Here is an 11,580-nt window from a genome sequence, read left to right on the forward strand (position 1 = left end):
ATTGCAGATTCTCTTTGCTTTTTCTCCTTGCAATCCGGATTCACTCTTGGCAAATGAATTCTAAGCTTTGCCCAAGATTCCTCATAGCTCTCCTCAGTCTTGACTTGCTTTGGTGATCAAAATACTAACAAAAACACCAAAACTTACACAAAGTGATCAAAATTGCTTTAAAGGATCCTTAACATGCCAATTGAGTTAAAAGGCCTAAACTACTACTCAAAAGTGTTTAAAAGGATTAATTATAGGCTATCAAATAGCACTTTTTGAGTAGTAATCAGGTACTAGATAATCTTATAGAAAAACTCATGAGTTTAGTTATGAAAAGATTAATGAAACCGAAAATGTTGATGTTAACTCCAACTAAGTAGGTGATCTCCAATCTTGATCAATTCCATCATCATTCTCTAATTTTTCAATAGCTCCACAAAATCAATAAACTTTTGAGGATGTGTTTAAAGAAAACAATGAAAGCCAAATAGATGCAACAAATAATTTAAAAGCAATCAATGCTAACATGAAACAACTCAACCTTAATTCGAGTGGACCCATTAACCTAACAACTCAAGTTTTGGATAAATTTGAGCCAAAGAATACCTTATATGATACGGTTGATGATAATGATGAAATTGTGGAATTAGGCTTACCTTTAGCAAAAAAAAATAGTGATGAGCTTGATGTGATTGACCTTCTTACTATTGCAAGAGATTTTGAATTTGAAATTTTTTATAAGAGTTGTACAAGAGTTTAATAAGAACTAACTAATAGTGAAAGGGGTGGGATTCATCAAACTCATCTTGAACATATTGATAATACTCCTTGTGAGTATGACATTAAAAGTGAGCTTGATTCAACAAAGGATTCAATGCACATTCAGCCTAAAGAAAAAAAAATTATCATAGCTTAAAGGTGACCCATCTTGATCGCCAATCTTTGTTGTAATTAAAATAATAAATTCTAAATACGTAGTAACCCTGGTCAAGAAAAATGAGAGATAGGGTTATCATATCTTTGTAGTATTTTGGGTTATTACTTTTTAGAACCAACTCTAATGTGTTTACTTGTTTTTAAATAAAAGGATTAATTATTTTCTAAATTTAGTGAAACCCTAATTTAAATAAACGAGAATAAAAAATGGATGACAAAATATTTAATAAAAATAAAATAAAATGAACTATCCAGAAAAGATCACAAGTATTATTTTGAATCTAACGAGAGAAAGTGAGTTTTTTCCTACTTTTGGGATCAAAGAGTTGATCCAAGATTAAACCACATCTTAAGATCAATTTAAGTTTGAAATTCTTATTTAACAATTTAATCTAGACCTCAATTAACCTTAACCCTCATCTCAATCTCATGTATGATCAATCAAAATGAGTTATTAAATGATCAAGAGGTTATGCATCACTAGAACTAAGTCATGCATTAATTGTCCCTTAATCAAGAGGAACTACTTAGATAATACTTTCAGTCACAATGAAAATGGAAAATTAAATAGTTATAGTTTAGAGTTTACTGCCCTTCCACACATTCCTCATATGGTTTCTCCATCTCCCTTGCTTCTTTCTCTAGATGACACAAAAGTAGTCAAACATGGTGGAGGATTTCTCTTCACACCCATGTTTAGTTGACAAGAAAATAGAATGAAAAAAAAAATAGAAAATAAAAGAAAGCCTAAAACTTTATTGAAGAATTTCAAGATGAGATATTAATCTCTCTCTATGTTCCATATTTCATAAACCCTAAAACAAAGCATATATATAACAACCCAAAAAAAAAAAAAAAAGACATGTGGTGTCTTCTAATTGGCCACTTATTCCTAAAAAAAACTTAAAAGTAACTATAAATTAATAGTCATCACTCGCAAACATCTAGGGCCCGTTTTGGGCTAGAGAAGTTCCAAAATGACCAATTCTCAAGGATATATAGCTTATGTTGGATTGAAATAGACCACACCAAAATTGATTTCAATATGAAAAGTTGCATTTTGACAAAGATTTCAATATAGAAAGTTGAAAAACTCATCACTAGTATTTCAATAGTCAAAATTTTGCAAATTTTGATATGTAGCTGAAATTCGTTTTGACTTGGTAAGTTGTGAAATTGAAAATTTTCTATTTGACATACTACCATTACACAACTTGCTTTAACTAGTCATAACTTTTCCATTTCAATTTCCATTTATACATTGTTTGAAGTGTTGGACTCCCAATTTCCCAAGCTTTAAAACAATATATTATTTGACCTAAAATAGTCTAAAAAAGTATTCCAGGATTCACCTCAAATTCAAGGTATGTGCCACTACCAAATGTTAAATTTTATTTCCCATGTTGAACTTCAAATTATGAACTCCAACCTTCTTTTTCATGTTTTTATGTTCTCTCACTCTCTCCATAACACTTGTTCCTTATCTTCCATGCTCATGACTCACTCCTTTTTCCTTTCTTAGATCTTCTTATACTTCACAAGTCCTATGTCTCTCATTTATGCATATTTAACCCCTTTCTCTTCCTTAGTTGAAATTAACTCTTACAATTTGCCTCTTTTTCCTTAAACTTGAAATTAAGTTCAAAATATATGCTAGATCCATATTTGAGTTAATTTGGTGATTTGAAACTTTTATATAGAAAAAATCATATCATATGTTTACCATTAGAACACATATTGTTGCTCCAATCACTAAAGTTGTTGCCACTTTTGTCAATAAGCAAGGTGATTCACTAGAGAAAGTGGTACCAAAGTGGTGCCACATCCCATTGTTCTGCCACTTTCTCTAGTGTTGCTACCACTTTTCATTGAGAATGTGACCACACACAAGGGCCCCTTTCTTCAAACTTCTCCAAGTGACCATTGGATCTTCCATTTCATATTTAGATACCTCTATATGGTACGTAAACCATCTAGGGCATGGTTAGGGAGCTAATAAAAAAAGATTTTTGCAGCCTTTATTAGGGGTGCTGCTTCTTCCTTGGAGAAAGAATTGGAGAGGAGACCTTGTGGTGGCTAGAGCTTAGGTTGTCTCATGTTTTCTCATCTTATTTTGCATATTTTAGTTGCTTTGAAGTATTCTAAATGCATTTCCTTCTATTGAATCGAATATACTCATTTTCAAGACTTGGATTAATGCATTGTTTGATTTGAATCTTGAGTTTCAATGTTGGATTTGAATCTTGGGTTTCAATGTTCATTAATTTCCTCATACTCTATTTTGGCTCCTAAATCTAGTCTTATTTTTTGCTTGTTGAGTAGTAGAATAGGCTTAGGAAAGGGAACCCTTAGGACCTCCCTTTTACCCTTGAAATGATCTTCTAATTTTGGATGATTAGTGATTTATTTAACTTGTAATTTGGAGCTCTCCATTTTTAGTGAGAATGTCATGCCTTGCTACTCGGAAATTGAAGTTTAGGGACTCCTTTAAAGGAATCTCAAGTGTGTAGTGGTGAGATCTATTTTGACCTGAGGCAACCATTATTGTGTCCTTGATGTTGCAATTTGGCAAGCAAATGGGTAGTAGGGGAACTTTAAGTATTTTATAAGGAAGTCTAATCAAGAAGTTTAGGACATTAGGTTCATGTAAATTGTTGTTTTATTGAAAATATTATAGCTAAGAAAACCCATAGGTATTCTTGATTGAGTTAGCTTATTTAAGGATCTTTTCATGGTAAGAAGGAAGCCCAAAGAATACATCTATCCTTGGCATTTTGTTAAATTTTGTTAAGATAAATTTTAGTTTGAGTTCATTTTCTTTTTCCCCTCTTTTTATAACATTCATCCACCTTCTTCTCAAACAATTGTAAGAAAGAATTTGCCTCAAAATTTAGCATTTATATTCCAAAACTTTCCATTTCACCAACATTCCAAGGAGAACTCCCTATGGTTTGACACTAGGCTCATCGAGATTTTAAAGCTACAATTGACTCCCTATACATGGGGAACTGCACCTTGGCATACACATTTGGGAGTGATCAATAAAACATGACGAAAAATAAAAACTATGTCGTTAAATTAATTAAAAAAAAAGTATATGCATAAAATAATTGTTATCTACAATGCATATATGATGTCATTTATGGAAAGTAATTATATATTTAAAAAATTTATAAATTCATAGTAAAGGAGTTAGAAATTTTATGTTTTATATTTCTTCAAATAGGATTGCAAATCTATAAAGTACATTCCAAGCTAGTTACTTAAACTCATGTTTTAATTGCTTAGAATCAAAATTTAATGAGGTGTTTTTTTTTTAAGAAAAAAAACTTGTAATTTAGATTGCTTTATACTTATAAATATTATTCTTTAAATAATTATGTGAAAATTAAATTAACATAACATGATCAAAATTGATATGATAAATTTTTTTTATGATATTATTTTAAAAATTATCTTTAATTTTCCTTTTTTCTAAAACATTAATAAGATTATATATTTCCTTGTTATTTATTACTTTATCATTAGTATTGATGGATGCATGTAATAATTTAAATTTATAATAACTTAAAACTATAATTACTAATGAATCTTGATGTTGATATTATTTAAGAAGACTTTTCTACTCATTATATTAATAAAGATTTTGAAAATCAATAAGTTTTAAATAACTTTTTTCAATTGAATTATTTACAAATAATAGACATATAAATCTCATTGAGGGTGTAATATCTTATCCTTACTGTTATGTTTGATTTTCAAAAATTGTGGTATTTTGTGATAATGAGAGGTTTAGTGGGGAATTGGAAGTTTGTTACAAGTTATTTACAAGCCATCTTGATATATGGCCTGCCTATATTTCCTTCAAAATTAATAAATTAGAATGTTCTCTTTGCAGTCCTTTTTCTAATAAAACCAAAAAGGGACTTATATAGACTTTATGGCATTGATAAAAGTGATCATTTTTTCCTTTTCTCCGATAAAAAATCCAAAACTCATTTAATAGTGAAAATGGAATTATTGTCGCAAAATATCTAAACCTTTTCGGTTAAAAACTACTGATCAAGCACTTATAGTAACAATGGTGTTACCAAAACTTTTTGTGGCAAAATTTCTTTTATCATGAAAATGAGGAGGGATAATTGCTCTGTATAGTTCCTCATGTAGATCATTTTTCCCAAACATGAGATGTTAAGAAAATCTAAATAGGCAAAATATTTTGTCTCCAAGTTTCTAGTTACGCACAACTAAAATGAATTAAAACAACTTTGTTGCTAACTTATTTCAAAGCCCCCTTTATTCAATAAATGATCCAAGCTAGGGCATATCATAGAGGCATTTGAACCCTTCCTCATGAATGGGCAAAGAATCCCCTTATTACCATTGGACAAGCAAACAGAGAGAGAGAGAGCACCAACAACTGGCGTCGTCTGTGGGAACTGTCAAGTTCCCGTCAAAGAACGATTTGAGCTCTGGTGAATCGGTGATGCCAGACCAAGATACAAGGATATTAACACTGGAAAAACAAAACCAAAACAGAAATCTTGATTCTGCATCTAAGGTTTTTCAACGATTCTGAAAACCCTACGTTTAAAAAATCCATGGATGAAACCCCTCGAGCTCAAGTTATGTGCGGACAAGAGACTCTAAATCTGCTTGACTTCTTCATAAAGTTCGTCTTTGATCAAGACAAATGCCTTAGATTCTTGCACGCCTTATGCGATTGTGCTTTCAACAAGCAATAAATTCAAAAAATATTAACAAGGGGTTCTATTCATGCTTCAATAGTAAGAAAAAATAGATTGACTGCATCATAAATCATCAGGTAACCCCAATTCTAAACCTTTTCTCTTCTTTAACTGATTTATTTTGTAGTATGATAATTTGAAACTGGGTTTTTCTTTAGTTTGTGAAGATGTGATATTTAGCTGTTGGATTGATATGTTTTGGAGGAATCACATTGCCTCCATCAGAATCCAATGTGAAGGTTTTAGGATCCTGGGTTAGTAATTCTGAATTGGCTTATTTCTGATCTTAAAAAAAAAAAAATGATCAACAAACTACGACATTGGTGTGATTATGAATGTCAATGGGATCTTTTGATAATCTAAAGGTAATAGAAATAGGGGATTGAGGTATGAAGGTAAGAAAAGACTCAGTAGATAGAGCTCTGAAATGTCTTCCATTTAGGGACCAAATTTGTTATCAAATATTGACCTGATTAGATCTAATCGATTAGATCTTAAGTTTCAAATATACATATTGTATGACCCATTTTTATTCATAACATATGTTTATAACTATTCAGACTCTGATAGAATCTGGTTATTTGAATTCATCATGAGATCAAACTCTTCTGCATTGAATTGAAACAATATGGTATTTCTTTTACAATTTTCCCTCAAAAAATGTATATAACTCAATAGACATAAAGCAATTTCTTGACATTACCAGTTATTTTATTATGTCATTCCTAGTACTTGTTTAAGATGTTAGACTAAAAAACTGACCTATTTTTTACGTGTTTATTTGAATCAACTAGATCCAAATTATTCTTATTAAGAATGAACTTTTAATTAAGCCATTGTAGATACTACAAAGAAAAATGGAAATTTCAAAATTTTAAAGATCAAAACCTAGATTAGCTACCAAAGTTATTGTTGTGTGACTCATGTTTAAAAATAAATAAATAAAATAAAAATAAATAAAATTGAATGGGTGGTTACCAATATGCACGTTTGCCAGGAGTTATAGCATTTTTCTCTGGTGGTTCAGGTGAACATTTGAAAAGAAGAAAAAAGAGTGCTAAGAGAGACAAGGTTAGAATTGCTTTCTTCTTAGGGAGATCTATGTTAATGTTATATGGTGAGGTGTGATGCGACTCATGGTAGCTTAGCTTTAAAGGCGTATCAACAAAATTTATACCTTGAATACTATTACTAAAGTAGCCAAGCTACTATAGCATAGTGGTTCTAGGATCGTTCACTGGGAAGGGTTTTTGCAAACACTAGTGATATTCAAATTAGGAAAATAGGTGATTTTCTTATGGATGTTAGCTTTAAAAGAAGATGTAAATGTTTTAGAAAGATTTAAACTAATCTAAGCTAACATTAAAGACTAAAATGAAAGGGTGTAAAAACAAGTTTCTCAAAGATAGGATAGCTATGCTCTGGCTCTTATGCAAATTGGAAATCTCAGGATAGGCTCCTCGCGTTGGGGTTGCAACTATGGTGATGCTTGCTTCCCGAACCGGTATGGATTTAGCAAATCAAGTTTTAATCCTTTAAAATGGCAAAACAGATGGTAGAGAATTTCATCAATGGTTATTCACCTTAGACTTCCTTTGAATGGCTCGTAAGAGATAACTAATGGTCTAAAGCCAAAAGCTTACCAAATATTGGCAACTCAAAGTCATTCCGGGTGATAAACTCACCTTTCAATGGCCATTGAAATTGGTTCTAACGGATTAATACAAAACTTGGAATTGAAAACCTCACCTTCCAATAGCTCGTAGGAGATAACTAATGGATAGAAATCCAAAAACTTATCAAGTATTGGCCGTTGGAAGTTGTCCAAAGGAAATAAAAACCGAACTTTGCATCAATGAACCATTAATGAAAAACGACTACCTTACCTTCCAGGTGCGAGAAATTTCCATGGGATTGCATCCAAGCCATCACATAACATCCATACTTTGAGAAACTAAAAGTTTTAGCCAATCATCCTCTGAGGAAAAGCCCTCAGAGGCTGTTTGGCTACTAAGAAAATAAAAACGGGGAAGAACAGGAGAAGAGAGAAAAACAGAGCTTTATATATTTCTAAGTTAATGTACAGAGGATCGATCCCCCAATCATCCCATTCTTTTTTGGAGGTGTTGTGCACCTCTATATATAGCAAAATTACAAGATAAAGCTTTATGTCGGCTGAATACAAGGTTACAAAAGGAATTTACACGAGAAAATATCAAGCTAAAAATATTTGGGAAGTCGGTGGTGCGTACGTGGAGAAACAGAGGATTCAAAGGAATTTCGCAAGGTGCCTAAATCCTCCTTGCAAAATTTTCGGAAGGTATTTCTTCATGGTGCGAAATGGCCAAATTTTGCACCATGAGGAAAATCTCCTTGCGAAATTTTCGCAAGGTAAAATTCACCTTGCGAAATTGGTCATTTGGCATGATGCAGTTGTCTTCCGAAGGCTATATCTTCCTCATTTTAGCTCCAAATCATACATGGTTTGAAGTGTTGGATTCTTGACTTCCTGAGCTTTGAAATGGTATATAGCATGTAGAAAATGGACTTCGGGAAGTGCTTCAAAAGTGCGAAAGAAGACTGTAGCTGTTTTCTTCACTCTGTTTTCCTCTTCTCCATTGCTTGTGCTCGTGTTTCCACTTGAAATTCAAGCCTGTAATCATCCAAAATCCTTGCTTAACTTGCCCAAATAGCTCCTCCATCAATTGGCATGCTTGAATTGGTTCATAAGCTGATAAAAACATGTAAACTTGCCACAAAATGGTTAAAACCAATTACTAAGGACCTTAATGAATTAATTGGGTTAAATGAATATGATTACTACTCAAAGGTGCTTAAAACCATTATTATTAGGTCTACAAAATAGCACTTTTTGGTAGTAATCAAGGTGTGTGCATAAAATCTCAATTCATATAAGAGCTTCGAGGGTGTAATTTTTTTAGTGATAGTGCATCATCCAAGTCCCCTTACTCTTGTGGATGTAGATCAATTTGATCAAACTACGTAAATGATTGTGTCTGTTTTTTTTTACTGCACTATTGATTGAATTCTCGTTAATTTTTGGAAATCACATCTTATTATTTGGTTTTTTTTTTTCCGCAATAAAGGTTTAACAAGTGGTATCAAAGCGAGGTTCGATTAAAGCAGTTTGAGATCTAGATGATCTTGGAATTTCTCAAAAAATTTGAAGAAATTTTTTAAATTGCGACATCCAAACTAGAGATAGAGAAGTTTGATGGGAAAAGTGATTTTAATTTGTGGAAAATTAAGATGCAAGCTTGGCTAGGAAATCTAGGTTAGGATAAGGCAATTGTAGATACAGAAAATATGACAAATACAATTACATTAGAAACCTTAAAGAAAGCAAAGAACACAATAATTTAGAGTCTCGATGATCAAGTATTGAGAAGAATGTCAAGGGAAGTTTCAATTTCTACCATTTGGAAGAAATTGGAGGAGATCTATATGGTAAAATCACTTTCTAACAGAATTTATCTTAAATAAAAGTTCTTTGGTTTTAAGATGCATGAAGGGAAGTTGATAGATGAGAATATAGATGAATTTACTAAGCTTGTTCTTGATCTTGAAAGTCTGGGTGTTAGGATTGAAGATGAAGACCAAGCAGTGATACTTTTAAACTCATTACCAAAGGTGTTTGATCTGTTGAGAGACAATTTGAAATATAGCAAAGATTTTTTATCTTTAGAATGTGTAGTAAGTGCAATTCATGCAAAGGAGATGGACATAAGGACTGAAGGAATAGAAATAACCTCTGGTGAAGGTCTTGCTATACATGGTAGACCAAAAAAGAGAAACAACAACCAGAAAGAAAATCATTGTAGATCCAAGTCAAAGTTAAAGTTTAGAAGGAAGTGTTTCCATTTTCACAAGGAGGGCGCCACAAACGTGAATGTCCAAAAAGAAAACCAAAGAAAAATGATCAAGATAGTGAATCTACAGATGTGGTGATAGCTTTTGAAAGCTATGATACTGTTGATGTACTCATGGTGGTTGAAAAGGATTTGACCAATGAGTGGATTTTGGATTCTAGTTGTGCATTTCACATGTGTCCTATAAAATTTTGGTTTTTTAGCTACATGGAACTCAAAGAAGGGAAAGTTCTCATGGGGAATAATGAGGCTTTCAAGGTATTTGGAATTGACTCCATTAAACTCAGGTTACATGATGGTATGGAGAGAATGTTAACTAATGTGAGGTATGTTCTAGACTTAAAAAGAAACTTGATTTCTTTGGGTATGATAGACTCAATGGGTTGTACAGTAAAAATTGATAATAGAACACTGAAGATTCTAAAAGGTGCAATGATAGTGATGAAAGGGCTCAGGAAAAATGGCTTGTATGCTCTATAAGGTGAAATAGTAATTGAAACTTCAATAGTAGCTACAAAAGATGGAGATGAAAAAACAAAGCTTTGACTCGTGAGGCTTGGTCATGTGAGTGAGAAAGGGTTGTAAATCTTGAGTAAACAAGGGTTGCTTAGGAAAGAAAAACAATTAAGTCTTGGTTTTTATGAGCAGTGTCTACTAGAGAAGAAAACCAAAGTGAAGTTCAGTATAAGTTGACATACTACAAAAGGAGTGCTAAAGTATGTGCACTCAGACCTTTGGGGACCTACTAGAACTCAATCCTTAAATGATGTCAGGTATTTTTCTGACATTATTGATTATTTTAGTAGAAAAGTATGGGTTTTTATATTGATATCAAAGGATGAAACATTTGAGGAGTTTAAACAATGGAAAGTGATGGTAGATAATCAAACTAATAGAAATTTAAAGTGTTTAAGGACAAATAATGGACTTGAGTTTTGTGGAGAGAAATTTTCTAATTTATGTGGGAACCAAGGAATTGTAAGGCACAGAATGATGAAGAGCATGCCTCAGCAAAATGGTCTGGTTAAGAGGATAAATAGTATTATTCTTGAAAGAGCAAGATGCATGTTGATAAATGCAAGATTACTTGCAAAGTTTTGGACAGAAGTTGTCAATACAACATGTCACTTGATTAACAAATGCCTTTCAAGTGCCATAAATTTCAAAACACCTCAAGAAGTATGGACAAGTAAACCAGGGAGTTACCAGCATCTTGGAGTGTTTAGGTCAACAACATATGCACTTGAAAATGATGGAAAGTTACAACCAAGAACAAAGAAATGTTTATTTCTTGGATATCCTATTAGAGTAAAGAGGCATTTAGCTATGGTGTCTAGATTTGAGGAAAGCAATAATTAGTAGAGATGTTACTTTCAAAGAAGATGAATTGTTGGGTTTGGAAGAAAAAACAAGTGGTGAAGTTGTGGATTATGATGTGAAACATTCAGTGGTGTTTCAAGTGGAGGAATCACAAGAAACAAAAGTTGGAACTGAGGAAATAAGTGCAGTCCAACAAGATGAATCAACTAGTGGTGGCCAACAACATGAATCAATAGCTTAGGGTGAACCAATTTATCGTTGTCAAGAACAGCATGAGTCAACAGTTTAGGGTTAACATCCGCAAGATTATTTATTTTCTAAGGATAGAATAAAGCATGAGATTAGATTACCTCATAAATTTGCACAAGTTGATGTTGTTGCTTATGCATTGCAAACAACAGAGAGGATAATGAATGAAGATCTCATTAGTTACTCACAAACAATGAAAAGTAAGGAGTCAAGTCAATGGTATGAAGCAATGGTTAAGGAAATGAATTCACTTCAGAAAAATAGAACTTAGGAATTGGTCAAAAAACCAGAGGGCACAAAAGTCATGGGTTGCAAATGGTTATACAAGAAGAATTTGGTATTCTTAGGTTAGAACTTAAGTGATTCAAAGCATGTTTAGTAGAAAAAGGGTACTGGCAAAGGGAAGGTATTGACTACTAAGAAATTTTCTCCCCGGTGGTAAGGCACAT

The sequence above is a fragment of the Vitis vinifera genome, chromosome 13, assembly GCF_030704535.1.
Source record: "Vitis vinifera cultivar Pinot Noir 40024 chromosome 13, ASM3070453v1".
Taxonomy (NCBI): domain Eukaryota; kingdom Viridiplantae; phylum Streptophyta; class Magnoliopsida; order Vitales; family Vitaceae; genus Vitis; species Vitis vinifera.